This window comes from Doryrhamphus excisus, linkage group LG1 (genome assembly GCF_037039965.1).
Source record: "Doryrhamphus excisus strain RoL-2023G ecotype Guam linkage group LG1, RoL_Dexc_Guam_v1.1, whole genome shotgun sequence".
NCBI lineage: Eukaryota > Metazoa > Chordata > Actinopteri > Syngnathiformes > Syngnathidae > Doryrhamphus > Doryrhamphus excisus.
In genome coordinates, this window is record NC_136357.1 from 19,442,396 (window position 1) to 19,457,564 (window position 15,169).

The 15,169-nt window shown below is 46.9% G+C and overlaps 1 protein-coding gene across 1 annotated transcript in view; it reads left to right on the forward strand.

Moving 5' to 3' along the window:
• LOC131111077 (uncharacterized) overlaps nt 1-15,169 on the forward strand; it is a 98,504-nt gene that overhangs the window by 14,052 nt on the left and 69,283 nt on the right. The gene's annotated exons all lie outside the window — the stretch shown is intronic.

The following is a 15,169-nucleotide window of genomic DNA, read 5'->3' on the forward strand; positions in this document are numbered from 1 at the left end:
CATGCATGCCCGCATGACTGGCATGCCTGTGGCCGCCCCCTTGGACGCCGTCTCGACACCAGCCACTACAGCGTCGGCGCTCCAACTAGTCCCACGGGAGCCCAATATCCCTCACCCTCCCAGGTATGAGGGAAATTTTGGCGAGTGCAGACTATTCCTCCACCAGTGCCTCCTCGTGTTTCGTCAGCAAGGGCAAACCTACGCCACGGACGCTGCCAAGGTGGCGTATATAATTGGGCTACTGACCGGACGCGCCGCCAAATGGGCCATGGTGGTGAGCGAGAACAAGCCGGAACTCCTTTCCAGCCTACCCTTGTTCGTCGAGGAGCTGAAGAATGTGTTCGACCACCCGGTCAGAGAACTCGAAGCAGGACTGCGCCTCCTGGCCTTGCGCCAAGGCACGAACTCTGTGGCGGACCATTCAATCTCCTTTCGCATTCTCGCAGTGGAGAGCGGCTGGGGCGAGAAAGCCTTACGGTGCGTCTTCTTGGCCAGCCTTAGTCCCCGTCTGCTGGACGAATTGGCAGCTCGGGACGAGACCCGTTCCTTCGAAGAGCTCGTCTCCCTCGCCATTAGAATGGACAACCGTCTGCGGGAGCGCAGCCGTCAGCGTGGTGGGGAACGCCCCCAGCTACTCTCTCTCCCTCACGAAACTCTGGCGCTTCCGCCTCCACCGTCGATCGCTCTCCCCACCGAGAGCCTTGGGGAGGCGATTCCTATGCAGCTGGGAGCCAACCGGATATCTGCCGCGGAAAGACTTCGCCGTCGGCGTCTTCGTCTCTGCCGCTACTGCGGCGCTGCGGACCATCCTGTCTCCCGCTGCTCCAGTCGGCCAGCTGTTCGACGTTCGCCTCCCACCAAGAGTTCAACGATGGACGGACAATTCCCCCCTCCCTCCCCCACTGCTTCCGCGGGTCGACTGCAAGTGGAAGGTACGTTGTCTTGGGGAGGGGAGGGGCACCTCGCTATCTCCGCCCTTGTCGACTCGGGCGCTGACGAGAACTTTATAGACAGTGGCTTGGTAAAGGAACTTAACATCCCTACTGTGTTAGTTGAGAGATGCAAGAATGTGCGTTCTTTGGATGGGGGTCACTTGGCTAGCATCACGCACCAGACACGCCAGGTCTCTCTCCTGCTGTCTGGCAACCACCGGGAGTCCATTTGTTTTTTTGTTATCCCCTCACGCTCCGCCCCTGTAGTTCTGGGTCTCCCTTGGTTGCACCGTCACAGTCCTTACATTGATTGGTCCACTTTCAAAATAGTCAACTGGAGTTCATTCTGCCATGCTAATTGTCTCCGCTCCGCCTCTCCTCTGCTCTGTCCTTTGAACCCTTCTCCTGTCTCGCCTGACCTCTCTCTGGTTCCGGAGGAATATCACACCTTTAGAGAAGTCTTCTGTAAAGATCGTGCGATGTCTCTTCCCCCCCACCGCCCCTACGATTGTGCCATAGACTCATTGCCCGGGGCGCCGCTTCCTTCCTCCCGACTATACAACATCTCCAAACCGGAACAGAAGGCTCTCGAGGAGTACATCTCCACTTCCCTCGCTGCTGGGCATATCCGGCCGTCCTCCTCCCCCTTGGCAGCGGGGTTCTTTTTTGTCCAGAAGAAGGACGGTTCCTTGCGCCCATGTATCGACTTTAGGGCACTCAATGCCATCACAGTAAAAAATAAATACCCTCTTCCTCTCCTTGATTCTGCCTTCACCCCACTTCACACTGCCACCATTTTCACCAAGTTGGACCTTCGTAGTGCCTACCACCTCATCCGTATTCGGAAGGGGGATGAATGGAAGACTGCCTTTAACACGCCATTAGGGCATTTTGAATACTGTGTTATGCCTTTTGGTCTTACTAACGCCCCAGCAGTTTTCCAATGCCTCATCAATGATGTCTTACGCGACATGATAGGCCGCTTTGTTTTTGTTTACCTTGACGACATTCTTATTTACTCCTCGTCCACCAAACAACACCTGCAGCACGTTCACCTTGTCCTCCAGAGGCTTTTGGAGAACCGTTTGTTTGTCAAGCCTCAAAAGTGCACGTTTCATTCACCATCGGTTCCTTTTCTGGGGTTTATCGTGGAGAAGGGGCAACTGAAACCGGACCCTGCCAAGATCCAGGCTGTGGTTGACTGGCCCACTCCTACATCTAGGAAGCTGTTACAGAGGTTTTTGGGTTTCGCCAACTTTTACCGGCACTTTATTCGCGACTTTAGTAAAGTAGCCGACCCTCTGAACAAGCTTACATCTGCCAAGGTTCCGTTTTCCTGGTCACCGGGGGCCGATTCGGCTTTTCGGCGCCTCAAGTCCTGTTTCACTTCTGCACCTGTTCTGGTTCACCCTAACCCTTCTTTCCCGTTTTTCGTTGAGGTGGATGCGTCTGATACTGGCGTAGGGGCCGTGCTCTCTCAGCGCTCCAGCTCTGACCAGAGGCTGCACCCCTGCGCCTTTTTCTCTAGGCGTCTATCGCCCGCTGAACGCAATTATGATGTTGGCAATCGTGAGCTGTTGGCGGTGGTCCTCGCCCTGCAGGAGTGGAGGCACTGGTTGGAGGGCGCCGCGCATCCGTTCGTCATCTACACGGACCACAGAAATCTTTCATACATCCGCTCTGCCCAGCGCCTTAACCCCCGCCAGGCCCGGTGGGCTCTTTTCCTCACTCGCTTCAGATTCACTCTGACTTATCGCCCAGGTTCCCAAAACGGCAAACCAGATGCACTCTCCCGTATGTATGCACCACAAGCGGAGGACCCAGCACCGGATGCCATCCTTCCCCAGTCCTGCATCGTGGGCGGACTCCAGTGGGAGATCGAGAAGAGAGTGGCTGAGGCCAGCGGGGACACCCCTCTTCCAGCGGGCTGCCCTCCAGGCCGACTGTTCGTCCCACGGTCCCTGCGGTCGGAGGTCTTGACCTGGGGCCACTGCTCTAAGATCGCCTGTCACCCTGGAGCCAGACGCACAGCCTTCCTCCTGGCCCAGCGCTTTTGGTGGCCTTCCCTCCACGCCGACACAAAGATCTTCGTTGCTGCCTGCACCACCTGTGCCAGAAGCAAGACGTCCAACCAGCCACCGGCAGGCCTGCTCCACCCGCTCCCCATCCCCTCTCGCCCCTGGTCGCATATTGCCTTGGACTTTGTGACGGGTTTACCCGCTTCGAGGGGTTTCACGGCCGTTCTTACCATTGTGGATAGGTTTTCTAAGTCTGCTCACATTGTTCCCCTCCGCAGAATCCCCTCCGCACTGGAGACAGCTAGGCTCCTAGTACAACATGTGGTCCGCCCCCATGGCATTCCAGTCGATGTGGTGTCCGACAGAGGTCCCCAGTTTGTCTCAGCGGTCTGGAGGGCTTTTTGCAAGTCTTTGGGAGCCTCGGTCAGCCTCTCCTCTGGTTATCACCCCCAGTCCAACGGGCAGACGGAGCGGGCAAACCAAGACCTGGAGTCAGCTTTGAGGTGTGTGTGCCACCAACACCCCACGTCCTGGTCTCGGGATCTCCCGTGGGTAGAATACGCCCACAACACCCTGGTGTGCTCCTCCACTGGCCTCTCTCCTTTTCATGTGGTCCACGGCTTCCAGCCTCCACTGTTCCCCCCCCAGGAGTCCGGATCATCTGTTACCTCAGTGGCCTCGTTGCTCCGTCGAGTCCATCGGGTGTGGCGGGACACACGGGCGGCGTTATCCCGGACCGCCAAACGCAACCAAAGGCTGGCGGATCGCCATCGGAGGCCTGCACCTGACTATCAGCCTGGGCAGAGCGTCTGGCTGTCGTCTCGGGACCTTCCCCTGTCCGTGGAGTCGAAGAAGTTGGCCCCCAGGTTTGTGGGACCATACAAGGTGGTTCGTATGGTCAACCCTGCTTCCGCCAGACTCAAGCTCCCCACATCACTCAAGACCTACCCGGTGTTCCACGTGTCCCGCCTGAAACCGGTGACTCCTAGCGAGCTTAACCCACCGCCAGTGCCTCCTCCCCCTCCTCGCATGGTGGACGGACACCCAGCCTTTACAGCCAGGTCTATCCTGGATGCCAGGAGACGGGGCAGGGGTGTGCAGTACCTCGTGGACTGGGAGGGTTACGGTCCTGAGGACCGCTCATGGGTCTCCCGGTCACTTATCCTCGACCCTACCCTCCTATCTGATTTTTACCGCAAGTTCCCAGACAAGCCAGGTTGTCCACCTAGGACCACTCGTTGAATTGGGAGGGGGGGATACTGTCACGCTGCGCAGTGACATGTACTTTTATTCTGAGTGCTGTTTGGGGGTACGTCTGGGTTTTGTGGTTATTTGGACTCTTACGGCTCTCTTTGTGCATCTGCAGATGTGAACCTCCTTTGAGTTGGGCGGAGCTACCTGACGGGCGCAGCTGTTGCCAATCGTCCTAATTTCCGGTCTCCGTCTTTAGGCACTGAGCTGCGGCAGGAGGGTGCTGGATTATTCCTTCGTGGACGTGACAGACCAGCTCCTAGCTGTAGCCCTTGCTCCTGTGCCATTCAGCGCTGTTCACGTCTCTGCCACGCACCCTCCTACCCGTCCGGTAGCCCGCACGCTTCTCAGACTGTTTTCTTTCCCTCGTGGTGATTTGTGCTGTGCCTGTTTGCACTCAGTCACGGAGCCCCCTCTTTTGGTGCTCCGTCGTCTTTAGTTATGTGTACCTACTCGACTGGACTATTAAAGCCATAAAACCTTACCTGAGCCTGCTGTGTCCTGCATCCTGGGATCCGACTTCCGCGCCACGCCCATAGACTGCTACTGTAGCAGTCTATGGGCTGGCTACTGAGCCAGCCCATATTGTTATTGCTGTTTAGTTATTAATATGGACTGAACTTGCAGTAGCAGTCTATGGGCTGGCTACTGAGCCAGCCCATATTGTTATTCTATGTGCGTTTAGTTATGGACTGGCTCAGTAGCCAGCCCATAGACTGCTACTTGCAGTAGCAGTCTATGGGCTGGCTACTGAGCCAGCCCATATTGTTATTCTATGTGCGTTTAGTTATGGACTGGCTACTGAGCCAGCCCATATTGTTATTGCTGTTTAGTTATTATTATTCCGTATATCTTAATCTTCCCTTTTTTGCGCGCGTAATGCGGCCAAAACCGCAAGAAGGACCCCCACACATGTTACACCGCCGGAATCGTGGCGCTCGGGACTACAGCGGTATTTAGTTTTTGGAACGTTTTGTGTAACCATGGCGACGCTATTAACCGAAACGTTAAAAAATGGGCCACAAGATTAGGTATACCCTTTCTATTTTTAGAACAGCACATGGCAGAGAAAAACTGAGAATTTACAGACATTTCACAGCCTTGTAGCTCAGCCATACGGCCGCGCAGAAACGTGATTGATGGCTAATTTTTGAGATAAACTTCTGAACTCTCTGTGTGGCTAAATGCTAATTGCTAGCATGTTAGCATGTTAGCAATTAAGCTAATTTACTCATGTCTAAAGGCAAATACACACATGACATGATGTGGGGAGGTTATAGGACAACCTTGGCACTTTCTAAACTTGAGGCTCTCTTGCTAGGTGCTAGCATGATGACTGTTAGCATGTTAGCATTTAAGCTAATTTACTCATGTCTAAAGGCAAATACAAACATGGCATGATGTAGGGAGGTTATAGGACAACCTTGGCACTTTCTAAACTAGAGGCTTTCTTGCTAGGTGCTAGCATAATGACTGTTAGCATGTTAGCGTTTAAGCTAATTTACTCATGTCTAAAGGCAAATACACACATGGCATGATGCAGGAAGGTTATAGGACAACCTCGGCAGTTTCTGAACTTGAGGCCCTCTTGCTAGGTGCTAGCATGGTAGCCGTTAGCATGTTAGCATTTAAGCTAATTTACTCATGTCTAAAGGATAATACACACATGGCATGGTGTAGGGAGGTTATAGGACAACCTTGGCACTTTCTAACCTCGAGGCTCTCTTGCTAGGAGCTAGCATGACTGTTAGCATGTTAGCATTTAAGCTAATTTACTCATGTCTAAAGCCAAATGCACACATTGTATAATGTAGGGAGGTTATAGGACAACCATGGTACGTTCTAAACTTGAGGCCCTCTTGCTAGGTGCTAGCATGATGACTGTTAGCATGTTAGCATTTAAGCTAAATTACTCATGTTTAAAGGCAAATACACACATTGCATGATGTAGGGAAGTTATAAGACAACCTTGGCAGTTTCTAAACTTGAGGCTCTCTTGCTAGGTGCTAGCATGATTACTGTTAGCATGTTAGCATTTAAGCTAATTTACTAACGTTTAAAGGAAAATACACACATGGCATGATGTAGGGAGGTTATAGCACAACCTTGTTAGTTTCTGAACTTGAGGCTCTCTTGCTAGGTGCTAGCATGGTAGCCGTTAGCATTTAAGCTAATTTACTCACGTTTAAAGGCAAATACACACATGGCATGATGCAGGGAGGTTATAGGACAACCTTGGCACTTTCTAAACTTGAAACCCTCTTGCTAGGTGCTAGCATGATGACTGTTAGCATGTTAGCATTTAAGCTAATTTACTCAATTCTAAAGGCAAATACACACATGGTATGATGTAGGGAGGTTATAGGACAACCTTGGCACTTTCTAAACTTGAGGCTCTCTAGCTAGGTGCTAGCATGGTAGCCGTTAGCATGTTAGAATTTAAGCTAATTTACTCATGTATAAAGGCAAATACGCACATGGCATGATGTAGGGAGGTTATAGGACAACCTTGGCACTTTCTAAACTTGAGGCTCTCTTGCTAGGTGCTAGCATGGTAGCCGTTAGCATGTTAGCATTTAAGCTAATTTACTCATGTTTAAAGGCAAATACACCCATGGCATGATGCAGGGAGGTTATAGGACAACCTTGGCACGTTCTAAAGTTGAGGCTCTCTTGCTAGGTGCTAGCATGATGACTGTTAGCATGTTAGCATTTAAGCTAATTTACTCACATTTAAAGCAAATACAAACATGGCATGATGTAGGGAGGTTATAGGACAACTATGGCAGTTTCTAAACATGAGGCCCTCTTGCTAGGTGCTAGCATGATGACTGTTAGCATGTTCGCATATTACCTAATTTATTCAAGTTTAAAGGCAAACACACACTTGGCATGATGTGGGGACACTATGGGACTGCATCAACCTTTTCCGTACTTGAGGCTTTCTTGCTAGGTGCTACCGCGGTAGCCGTTGGCACACCGGGCCCGAGGTTCACAGCACAGGTGGCCAGTCCATCAAAATTTCCGCGGGAATTTTCTAGTTATTCTTATATCTTAATCTTCCCACTTTTGTGCGCGTAATGCGGCCAAAACCGCAGGAAGGACCCCCACACATGTTACACCGCCGGAAACGTGGCGCTCGGGACTACAGCAGTATTTATTTTTTGGAACGTTTTGTGTAACCATGGCGACGCTATTCGCGTTTGAAAAACGCAAAAATCAATGGTTCAAAAAATTAGGTACGTTTGGGCTATTTTTAGAACAGCTCATGCCAGTGAAAAGAATGAGAATTTACAGACTTTTCACAGCCTTGTAGCTCAGCCATACGGCCACGTAGAAACGTGATTGATGGCTAATTTTTGAGATAAACTTCTGAAGTCTCTCTGTGGCTAAATGCTAATTGCTAGCATGTTAGCATGTTAGCATTTAAGCTAATTTACTCACATCTAAAGGTAAATACACACATGGCATGATGTAGGGAGGTTATAGGACAACCTTGGCACTTTCTAAACTTGGGACTCTCTTGCTAGGTGCGAGCATGATGACTGTTAGCATGTTAGCATTTAAGCTAATTTGCTCATGTTTAAAGGCAAATACACCCATGCATGATGCAGGGACGTTATAGGACATCCTTGGCAGTTTCTAAACTTGAGGCTGTCTTGCTAGGTGCTAGCATGTTAGCCGTTAGCATGTTAGCATTTAAGCTAATTTACTCATGTCTAAAGGCAAATACACACATGGCATGATGTAGGGAGGTTATAGAAAAACCTTGGCATATTCTAAACTTGAGGCTCTCTTGCTAGGTGCTAGCATAATGACTGTTAGCATGTTAGCATTTAAGCTAATTTACTCATGTCTCCAGGCAAATACACCCATGCACGATGCAGGGACGTTATAGGACATCCTTGGCAGTTTCTAAACTTGAGGCTGTCTTGCTAGGTGCTAGCATTTTAGCCGTTAGCATGTTAGCATTTAAGCTAATTTACTCATGTCTAAAGGCAAATACACACATGGCATGATGTAGGGAGGTTATAGGACAACCTTGGCATTTTCTAAACTTGAGGCCCTCTTGCTAGGTGCTAGCATGATGACTGGTAGCATGTTAGCATTTTAGCTAATTTACTCAAGTTTAAAGGCAAATACACACTTGGCATGATGTGGGGACACTATGGGACTGCATCAACCTTTTCCGTACTTGAGGCTTTCTTGCTAGGTGCTACCGCGGTAGACGTTGGCACACTGGGCCCAAGGTTCACAGCACAGGTGGCCAGTCCATCAAAATTTCCGCGGGAATTTTCTAGTTATTATGTATCTTAATCTTCCACTTTTTGTGCGCGTAATGCGGCCAAAACCGCAAGAAGGACCCCCACACATGTTACATCGTCGGAATCGTGACGCTCGGGACTACAGCGGTATTTATTTTTTGGAACGTTTTGTGTAACCATGGCGGCGCTATTAACCGAAACGTTCAAAAATGGGCCAGTAGATTAGGTACACCCTTTCTATTTTTAGATTCCAGAGAAAATGAGAATTTACAGACTTTTCACAGCCTTGTAGCTCAGCCATATGGCCACGTAGAAACGTGATTGGTGGCTCATTTTTTAGATAAACTTCTGAACTCTCTCTGTGGCTAAATGCTAATTGCTAGTATGTTAGCATTTATGCTAATTTACTCACGTTTAAAGGCAAATACACATATGGCATGATGTAGGGAGGTTATAGGACAACCTTGGCACTTTCTAAACTTGAGGCTCTCTTGCTAGGTGCTAGCATGATAACTGTTAGCATGTTAGCATTTAAGCTAATTTACTCACGTTTAAAGGCAAATACACACATGGCATGATATAGGGAGGTTATAGGACAACATTGGCACTTTCTAAACTTGAGGCTCTCTTGCTAGGTGCTAGCATGGTAGCCGTTAGCATGTTAGCATTTAAGCTAATTTACTCATGTCTAAAGGCAAATACACACATGGCATGATATAGGGAGGTTATAGGACAACCTTAGCACTTTCTCAACTTGAGGCTCCCTTGCTAGGTGCTAGCATGGTAGCCGTTAACATGTTAGCATTTAAGCTAATTTACTCATGTCTAAAGGCAAATACACACATGGCATGATGTAGGGAGGTTATAGGACAACCTTGGCACTTTTTCAACTTGATGCTCTCTTGCTAGGTGCTAGCATGATGACTGTTAGCATATTAGCATTTAAGCTAATTTACTTACGTTTAAAGGCAAATACACACATGGCATGATATAGGGAGGTTATAGGACAACCTTGGCACTTTCTAAACTTGAAACCCTCTTGCTAGGTGCTAGCATGATGACTGTTAGCATGTTAGCATTTAGGGTAATTTACTCACATTAAAAGGCAAATACACACATGGCATGATGTAGGGAGGTTATAAGACAACCTTGGCACTTTCTAAACTTGAGGCTCTCTTGCTAGGTGCTAGCATGGTAGCCATTAACATGTTAGCATTTAAGCTAATTTACTCATGTCTAAAGGCAAATACACATATGGCATGATGTCGGGAGGTTATAGGACAACCTTGGCACTTTCTAAACTTGAGGCTCTCTTGCTAGGTGCTAGCATGATAACTGTGAGCATGTTAGCATTTAAGCTAATTTACTCACGTTTAAAGGCAAATACACACATGGCATGATGCAGGGAGGTTATAGGACAACCTTGGCAGATTCTAAACTTGAGGCCCTCTTGCTAGGTGCTAGCATGGTAGCCGTTAGCATGTTAGCATTTAAGCTAATGTACTCATGTCTAAAGGATAATACACACATGGCATGATGTATGGAGGTTATAGGACAACCTTGGCAGTTTTTAAACTTGAGGCCCTCTTGCTAGGTGCTAGCATGGTAGCCAATAGCATGTTAGCAATGAAGCTAATTTACTCATATCTAAAGGCAAATACACACATGGCATGATGTAGGGAGGTTATAGGACAACCTTGGCAGTTTCTAAACTTGAAACCCTCTTGCTAGGTGCTAGCATGGTAGCCGTTAGCATGTTAGCATTTAAGCTAATTTACTCATGTCTACAGGCAAATACACACATGGCATGACGTACGGAGGTTATAGGACAACCTTGGCACTTTCTAAACTTGAGGCTCTCTTGCTAGGTGCTAGCATGATGACTGTTAGCATTTAAGCTAATTGACTCATGTTTCAAGGCAAATACATACATGGCATGATGCAGGGACGTTATAGGACAACCTTGGCAGTTTCTAAACTTGAGGCCCTCTTGCTAGATGCTAGCATGGTAGCCGTTAGCATGTTAGCATTTGAGCTAATTTACTCACGTTTAAAGGCAAATACACACATGGCATGATGCAGGGAGGTTATAGGACAACCTTGGCACTTTCTAAACTTGAAACCCTCTTGCTAGGTGCTAGCATGATGACTGTTAGCATGTTAGCATTTAAGCTAATTTACTCAATTCTAAAGGCAAATACACACATGGTATGATGTAGGGAGGTTATAGGACAACCTTGGCACTTTTTAAACTTGAGGCTCTCTAGCTAGGTGCTAGCATGGTAGCCGTTAGCATGTTAGAATTTAAGCTAATTTACTCATGTATAAAGGCAAATACGCACATGGCATGATGTAGGGAGGTTATAGGACAACCTTGGCACTTTCTAAACTTGAGGCTCTCTTGCTAGGTGCTAGCATGGTAGCCGTTAGCATGTTAGCATTTAAGCTAATTTACTCATGTTTAAAGGCAAATACACCCATGGCATGATGCAGGGAGGTTATAGGACAACCTTGGCACGTTCTAAAGTTGAGGCTCTCTTGCTAGGTGCTAGCATGATGACTGTTAGCATGTTAGCATTTAAGCTAATTTACTCACATTTAAAGCAAATACAAACATGGCATGATGTAGGGAGGTTATAGGACAACTATGGCAGGTTCTAAACATGAGGCCCTCTTGCTAGGTGCTAGCATGATGACTGTTAGCATGTTCGCATATTACCTAATTTATTCAAGTTTAAAGGCAAACACACACTTGGCATGATGTGGGGACACTATGGGACTGCATCAACCTTTTCCGTACTTGAGGCTTTCTTGCTAGGTGCTACCGCGGTAGCCGTTGGCACACCGGGCCCGAGGTTCACAGCACAGGTGGCCAGTCCATCAAAATTTCCGCGGGAATTTTCTAGTTATTCTTATATCTTAATCTTCCCACTTTTGTGCGCGTAATGCGGCCAAAACCGCAGGAAGGACCCCCACACATGTTACACCGCCGGAAACGTGGCGCTCGGGACTACAGCAGTATTTATTTTTTGGAACGTTTTGTGTAACCATGGCGACGCTATTCGCGTTTGAAAAACGCAAAAATCAATGGTTCAAAAAATTAGGTACGTTTGGGCTATTTTTAGAACAGCTCATGCCAGTGAAAAGAATGAGAATTTACAGACTTTTCACAGCCTTGTAGCTCAGCCATACGGCCACGTAGAAACGTGATTGATGGCTAATTTTTGAGATAAACTTCTGAAGTCTCTCTGTGGCTAAATGCTAATTGCTAGCATGTTAGCATGTTAGCATTTAAGCTAATTTACTCACATCTAAAGGTAAATACACACATGGCATGATGTAGGGAGGTTATAGGACAACCTTGGCACTTTCTAAACTTGGGACTCTCTTGCTAGGTGCGAGCATGATGACTGTTAGCATGTTAGCATTTAAGCTAATTTGCTCATGTTTAAAGGCAAATACACCCATGCATGATGCGGGGACGTTATAGGACATCCTTGGCAGTTTCTAAACTTGAGGCTGTCTTGCTAGGTGCTAGCATGTTAGCCGTTAGCATGTTAGCATTTAAGCTAATTTACTCATGTCTAAAGGCAAATACACACATGTCATGATGTAGGGAGGTTATAGAAAAACCTTGGCATATTCTAAACTTGAGGCTCTCTTGCTAGGTGCTAGCATAATGACTGTTAGCATGTTAGCATTTAAGCTAATTTACTCATGTCTCCAGGCAAATACACCCATGCATGATGCAGGGACGTTATAGGACATCCTTGGCAGTTTCTAAACTTGAGGCTGTCTTGCTAGGCGCTAGCATTTTAGCCGTTAGCATGTTAGCATTTAAGCTAATTTACTCATGTCTAAAGGCAAATACACACATGGCATGATGTAGGGAGGTTATAGGACAACCTTGGCATTTTCTAAACTTGAGGCCCTCTTGCTAGGTGCTAGCATGATGACTGGTAGCATGTTAGCATTTTAGCTAATTTACTCAAGTTTAAAGGCAAATACACACTTGGCATGATGTGGGGACACTATGGGACTGCATCAACCTTTTCCGTACTTGAGGCTTTCTTGCTAGGTGCTACCGCGGTAGACGTTGGCACACCGGGCCCAAGGTTCACAGCACAGGTGGCCAGTCCATCAAAATTTCCGCGGGAATTTTCTAGTTATTATATCTTAATCTTCCACTTTTTGTGCGCGTAATGCGGCCAAAACCGCAAGAAGGACCCCCACACATGTTACATCGTCGGAATCGTGACGCTCGGGACTACAGCGGTATTTATTTTTTTGGAACGTTTTGTGTAACCATGGCGGCGCTATTAACCGAAACGTTCAAAAATGGGCCAGTAGATTAGGTACACCCTTTCTATTTTTAGATTCCAGAGAAAATGAGAATTTGCAGACTTTTCACAGCCTTGTAGCTCAGCCATATGGCCACGTAGAAACGTGATTGGTGGCTCATTTTTTAGATAAACTTCTGAACTCTCTCTGTGGCTAAATGCTAATTGCTAGTATGTTAGCATTTATGCTAATTTACTCACGTTTAAAGGCAAATACACATATGGCATGATGTAGGGAGGTTATAGGACAACCTTGGCACTTTCTAAACTTGAGGCTCTCTTGCTAGGTGCTAGCATGATAACTGTTAGCATGTTAGCATTTAAGCTAATTTACTCACGTTTAAAGGCAAATACACACATGGCATGATATAGGGAGGTTATAGGACAACATTGGCACTTTCTAAACTTGAGGCTCTCTTGCTAGGTGCTAGCATGGTAGCCGTTAGCATGTTAGCATTTAAGCTTATTTACTCATGTCTAAAGGCAAATACACACATGGCATGATATAGGGAAGTTATAGGACAACCTTAGCACTTTCTCAACTTGAGGCTCCCTTGCTAGGTGCTAGCATGGTAGCCGTTAACATGTTAGCATTTAAGCTAATTTACTCATGTCTAAAGGCAAATACACACATGGCATGATGTAGGGAGTTTATAGGACAACCTTGGCACTTTTTCAACTTGATGCTCTCTTGCTAGGTGCTAGCATGATGACTGTTAGCATATTAGCATTTAAGCTAATTTACTTACGTTTAAAGGCAAATACACACATGGCATGATATAGGGAGGTTATAGGACAACCTTGGCACTTTCTAAACTTGAAACCCTCTTGCTAGGTGCTAGCATGATGACTGTTAGCATGTTAGCATTTAGGCTAATTTACTCACATTTAAAGGCAAATACACACATGGCATGATGTAGGGAGGTTATAAGACAACCTTGGCACTTTCTAAACTTGAGGCTCTCTTGCTAGGTGCTAGCATGGTAGCCGTTAACATGTTAGCATTTAAGCTAATTTACTCATGTCTAAAGGCAAATACACATATGGCATGATGTCGGGAGGTTATAGGACAACCTTGGCACTTTCTAAACTTGAGGCTCTCTTGCTAGGTGCTAGCATGATAACTGTGAGCATGTTAGCATTTAAGCTAATTTACTCACGTTTAAAGGCAAATACACACATGGCATGATGCAGGGAGGTTATAGGACAACCTTGGCAGATTCTAAACTTGAGGCCCTCTTGCTAGGTGCTAGCATGGTAGCCGTTAGCATGTTAGCATTTAAGCTAATGTACTCATGTCTAAAGGATAATACACACATGGCATGATGTATGGAGGTTATAGGACAACCTTGGCAGTTTTTAAACTTGAGGCCCTCTTGCTAGGTGCTAGCATGGTAGCCGTTAGCATGTTAGCAATGAAGCTAATTTACTCATATCTAAAGGCAAATACACACATGGCATGATGTAGGGAGGTTATAGGACAACCTTGGCAGTTTCTAAACTTGAAACCCTCTTGCTAGGTGCTAGCATGGTAGCCGTTAGCATGTTAGCATTTAAGCTAATTTACTCATGTCTACAGGCAAATACACACATGGCATGACGTAGGGAGGTTATAGGACAACCTTGGCACTTTCTAAACTTGAGGCTCTCTTGCTAGGTGCTAGCATGATGACTGTTAGCATTTAAGCTAATTGACTCATGTTTCAAGGCAAATACATACATGGCATGATGCAGGGACGTTATAGGACAACCTTGGCAGTTTCTAAACTTGAGGCCCTCTTGCTAGATGCTAGCATGGTAGCCGTTAGCATGTTAGCATTTGAGCTAATTTACTCACGTTTAAAGGCAAATACACACATGGCATGATGTAGGGAGGTTATAGGACAACCTTGGCAGTTTCTAAACTTGAGGCCCTCTTGCTAGGTGCTAGCATGGTAGCCGTTAGCATGTTAGCATTTGAGCTAATTTACTCACGTTTAAAGGCAAATACACACATGGCATGATGCAGGGAGGTTATAGGACAACCTTGGCAGTTTCTAAACTTTAAACCCTCTTGCTAGGTGCTAGCATGGTAGCCGTTAGCATGTTAGCATTTAAGCGAATTTACTCATGTCTAAAGGCAAATACACACATGGCATGATGTAGGGAAGTTATAGGACAACCTTGGCACTTTCTAAACTTGAGGCTCTCTTGCTAAGTGCTAGCATGATGACTGTTAGCATGTTAGCATTTGAGCTAATTTACTCATGCCTAAAGGCTACTAAGCACATGTCATGATGTGGGGAGGTTATAGGACAACCTTGGTACTTTCTAAACTTGAGGCCCTCTTGCTAGGTGCTAGCATGATGACTGTTAGCATGTTA